Below are 6000 nucleotides of genomic sequence, written 5' to 3' on the forward strand. Positions count from 1 at the left end.
ATGTACTAACAAAGATTATACCAAAAAATAGACACTACAAGTTAGTAAAGACATTGGAATTTAAAGCCTTTTGAGAAGTATGAGAATAAGAGTTTTGAAGATTAGCAAATCCTTGTTTAATAACTACTACCTAGAATTTTGTTTTAATGAGTTGATGATTGTCAAAATGCAACAAAGATTTAAAGCAATTTTTTAGGTTAGTGGTTAAGATTTTGGGTGGCAACATAATAAAAAAAAAAATATAGGATTTAATTGAATAAAGCACAATAGAATAATAGAATAAAGATAAGTGTAGACAAAGTTTTTTTTATATCAAATATAATTTCTTTCTTTATAAATGAAGGATGTTGGAACTGAGATTTATCTTACTCTGTACTTCTCTTTATATATCAATTTATTGATACTAAATGTTAAGACTTATTACTTTGTTGTTCTTCAATAACTATTTTCCTTAGAAATTCTCAAAGTAGTTAAAGCTTTTAATTTTAATTAAATTATGCATCTAAAATAAATATACTTGAAAAAAAAAAAAGAAAAAAAAAAAAACTTAGTATACTTCAACAAATAAAATTTTAATTTATTTTTTATAAAATTCAACAATATGTTAAAATATTTTTTGATAGATACAAAATTATAATATTATAAAGGATTTAGCACAAGTAATCAGACTTATTAATAATAGTTTAAATTAAGTAAACAAATAAGGCCAAAATATATTTTGATTTAGAATGAAAATGATCAAATTGCCATAAAATTTTATAGTATCAAAACTTGTTTAAATAAAATTAATCGATACATTAACTGAATAATAATAATAATAATAATAATAATAGTAGCAACAATTCTTTTTTTTCCTCCTATGACTTTCAATACATGTTTGCAACTAATCTAATTTAATATAATTCCTTCTTAATCTTTGTAGGCATATACTAGTTAATTCAAGCATGCAACATAATTCCATGCAATAGAAGATAATTGTTCTATTATCATTTTTTAAACATCATATAAAAATATATAATTTTATAATAATTAGATACGTATTTGGGGGGTATATATATTTAGGATGTTACTAGTAGCACCACAATTTTTGCTGTTGCTACTATAATTTATTTTTTATTTTTCATTGAAATTTAATTTAATTTCTAAATAATTTAAAGAAAAAAACAGACATGTTAATACTCCCTAAATGAATGTAAGTTCAGAGATTAGCTACTACCAGTACAACCATTTTTAGAAACAAGTCACCTTATGTTTAATCCACATGTTATGCTTGTATTAAATTAACTATTTTTAAATAATTTGTGCACCCTTCATTATGCAACATCAACTTCAAATTTAACAATTCCATTTTCTAATTAAATTGTTGCATTTAAACAATTTCTTTTGCACGTATATATACACACGTGCAAAAGCTTAATTCACAGTATATCAAAAGCAGACCTAAGTAATAAAAGATACACATTCTGTTATTTTTTATTTTCTGAAAAGCTACAGCATTGAGATGTGAGCAATTTTTAGAGTTCGTAGACACTATTCATTCATTCATTCAATCAATCAATCAATTAATCAATTCATTATCTCACATGGCACACAAGTGGGTGTGGAATGAGGAGGAGCCTTGAGGTTGGTGTGGTGGATAGAAATGCCCATGAGGCTTGGATTAAATTCTCCTTTTCCATAATAATCCACCTTGCTTTCATACCCCCCCCCCTTCCTTTTAAACTGCCTCTTTTTAATGCATTTTTCCCGCACATGTGAGCCAACTACCACTTCTAATATTAACAAAATTCAAGCTCTCTCTCTCTCTCTCTCTCTCTCTCTATATATATATATATATATATATCTAGCTATCTATTCATTGTCTGAAATAACCATATCACACTTGAATTTGATGATTTCTTAGAGGTATGCTTCCAAAATAAACCTTGCAAATCTTGCTTTTTTGCAACATGTGTGCATGATCACATTCAAGTAATCTCAATGTATGTTAGAGCACAATTCATAATACAATACTTCAAAAATACACCAAAAGACTGGTACCATTATAATACTATCATTATAGAACTTGATGTGGCTGATTTTGAAGAATGATTTTAAATAGTTGCCATATGTAAGAACTAGGCTCCTTAGATGGGGGCTTCTACCCAATTGCTAAAACAATGACAAATAGAGGATTGAGAAACAAATTAGGGTTGGGTAACATGAGGATGTATGTACATCTACACAAAGGATATTTGTATACAAAATGGATGTACTTTCATGGTCTATGCTTCATCACCATACCTCATTGCTAATTCTTTGATTGATTCCTTTTTCCACTTCTAGAAAGAAAAAAAAATAAAAATACATCAACTTTTTCATGTACTAATTGTTCTACCATTGAAATGAGTATAATTTGCCATGATAATCCAAATTTCCAACATGTTCAATCAATTTATGCGTTATAATGTTTGTGTTTGATTGGATTTGGACCTTTTATGTGAGAACAAGACCCGTGAATTTTTAACATTATGTGATTTAATATTGGCTTAGAGTGTTTTGATTCTTCCCAACATATACATGTTTTTTATTTATTTTATTTGCATATTAAGACATTTAGTAAAATTATAGTATTTTTTGCGTTTTTTACAAAATATTTCCTGTTTTGCTAATTCAAAGGTGTTATAATTATACAATGTGTGCACTATCACATGTATTTTTAGGTGGCAGTTTTTGAAGTTATTTTCCATGGTGGGTAAAGCAATTTCATGCTACAAGTGTGTTTACTATTTTATACATACTTTGCAAAGTGGGTGTGATGAAAAGGACTTTGAGGCTGGTAGGGTAGATTGCAGTTCAGTAAAGCTTGCTTTAAATGTTTTTTCTGTTTTTCAAAAGTAAGCTTTAAAATTGGTATAATTAGTGGGTTTTCCACCTTGGACACTAAAACAATAAGAAAAGAAAAAGAAAATAATAATAATAGTAATTGAACAAATTTGACAGTATGAGGTGTGCAAACAAATTTGGCCATAACTGTCTGTCATGACAATCACAATGTCAAATAGATATTTTTCATGTTCACAAGAGTTGATACAGATGCAATTTCTATAAGTTTTATAAGTTTTATTTTTATTTTTTTATTTTTTATGTTGTTTTATGTACTTTTACTCTTACTTTTTATACCTTTACAAAACGAAGAAAAAAAAGACCACTGTTATACTAACTAACATGCATGAGATATGATCAACATGGTGTTTTTTATCATACAATTCTGTACTCAATATCACTCATACTTGATTATTGCTTTCTCTTACAATTTTACTTTCGGATTGCTTAGTTTTTAAACACTTTCTATGCTCTTTAACCACCACATGATTTCAGCTCAATAAAATTATATTCTTACTTTGGACAATGAGCATCTGAGGGAATCTTGGTTGTCTTTTTTAAATGAATCAACAGTTATTTCAACACACAATTAAATTACTTATAATTCATTTACAGAATCATTCATTATATATATATATATATATATATATACATATAAAATTGGAAACTCATCTTTTGTAAGCAATTAGACAGAATGGAGAAGGGCAAAAACATTTTTGAAGGAACCAACCCTCCAAGCTGCTAACTATGACATGATACCTCACATTATTTGTATTAATATTGGAATTTCTTCATCCACTATCTACTCCCCATAGACAATGGGCATCATAGAACAAAGATTAATACTTTCCATCCGTGTGTTGGATTACTAAGATACCAACATGATACCTTTCTTGTCAATCCACACTTTTAATTGGTACAATGAACATATTTATAGATTATATTAGGATTTTAACATGCAAATAATAAAAAATAGCTATAATAAGGATAGAATACATAGGATAATAATAATCTACAATTGTATCAATCATGTCAATTTGCAACTAAGTTATTTTGTTTTATTTGCAAATATATCTTTTTTTCATTCATTCAAATGAGATTTTGAAATTTTCATGTTTATGTTTATAAAATTAACTATAAATAACCTTCTAACTGTTCCTAAATTGGAAATAATCTTCAGAAGTATCAAATGATTCAATTAAAACTTGATATTTAAACATATTGTTTGTATGTCTTTAATATCCCAAGTCAATAAAAAATTAGACTTAAGTTAAATAATAGAATTGTAAAACTGGATTCTGGTGACATTATTTAAACCTTCAAAATTGTAACGTTATTTTCGAAATGGTGTCAATGGGCATTTTTTTCTTTGAAGTATCATAAAACAGCATTTTGGAACCAAAAACAATACACTCATGTCTTTGCTATTTGTTCATGTATTTTGGAACAATATTTTTTGAAAAGAATATGATGAATTTGACTGATATAGTTACACAGAATTATTTAATGAGTTCCAACTTTACAACTTCATTTTTTTTTTTTTTTTTTTTTTTTTTTAATTCATTTGAAAAACGAGCATCCTTCTAAGATGAGCCACAGAATACAATGGGAATGGGAATGAAATTTCAAAATTACTATTATTATTATTATTATTTCAAACTTTTTATATAGATTGATCTCATTTAATTTTCATGGATTTGAAATATCAAACCCGAAAAAAAAACACTAAATAAAAACATTCTAATTTATTTCCATGAAATAATCTTCAATTAAATAAAGAAATAACTTACAACTAACAAAGAGTCATTGACATTTCTTGTGATGATATTGGACCAAATTAAAAGAAAACGTTGTATTTTGAAATGTTAACTTCAGGAGTAAAAAAGCTTTAAATTGTGTAAATTTTCTTTCAAAAGTATTGAATTATTCAGTAACATTACCCTACATGAACAAGGTGGAGAGCTTTCATCAACGATTGAAGTGGATTAAGACTCAAAGTGGTGGCCGGAGAAAATTCACACTGAAAAGTAATCCATCAATTTGATTAATGAGAGTCTTTAAAATGTACAGTTGAACTAATTTTAATTTATGCAAAAACTATGTGTATTCAATCAGAACACTTTATGAAGTGCCAATACTCCCTGTGGACAAAAATATTGGAAAAAATCACATTTCCAGTACAAACATCATTTCGGCCAAGATAAATAGTTTAAAGTTATGACTTACTTAAAATCCTATGGTTTTGAATAAACAACAAACATAAATCATTCCATAGTCTGCAAAAGAATTAGCAATATCTCTAGCAATAAAATATTAAATTGATATTGATATGAACCTTTGTCGAAATCTTCACACTTAAACAACCACGTAAAACCAAATCAAAATGGACGAAGTATAGTAGTATTAACTAAAGGATAAACCTGGAGTTTATAAAACCATAAAAAAGCATAATAATAATAATAAAATTTATAACGTTAAACCAGATAAATTCACTACTTACATTATCCACTACATGCACCAATGGTGCAACTATTCTCACAAAAACAAACCATCAACACAAAACCAGTTAAAATCGTAAACAAATGTGTGCTCTATGCACAACGTTGCACAAATTCACGTTTGTGGGGGAGGCATAGAACAACGATACACCACACCATTGTTATGAAACTATCATTTCCAACAGATTTTATTATTTGATAGCAATTCAAATACAAGAAAACCCACCACAACGCAGCCTTTGAAATAAACAAAGCCGACGGTTGTGAGAATACGAAGCTCACGATCGGACAGACAAAGTTAAACAACAACAACAACAACAACAACAAAAAGCTGAACGAGAACAGGGCAGCAAATCGGAGCAGAAATGGGGGCCCTCGATTCACATCATCAAGCTTCGGGTGATGTTGCTGCGGGGATATGCTAAAGATGGAACTCATCGGCTTCGAAGTGGTGGGTGTAGTTTATGCGACCAGATGGGGATGAGTTTGCCGGGCTGTAGTTACCGTGCAAAATAATTGTATGGCGTGTGAGAATAGTGGCAGCGATGAAGAAGGAGGGAGAGGTGCTGGATGCCAAAAGGCCGTCGATCCAAGCGATGGGGCCAGACTGGAGAGGAGCGAGACAGTCAAGAGGCCA

The sequence above is a fragment of the Physcomitrium patens genome, chromosome 5, assembly GCF_059467195.1.
Source record: "Physcomitrium patens ecotype Gransden chromosome 5, ASM5946719v1, whole genome shotgun sequence".
Classification (NCBI taxonomy): Eukaryota; Viridiplantae; Streptophyta; class Bryopsida; order Funariales; family Funariaceae; genus Physcomitrium; species Physcomitrium patens.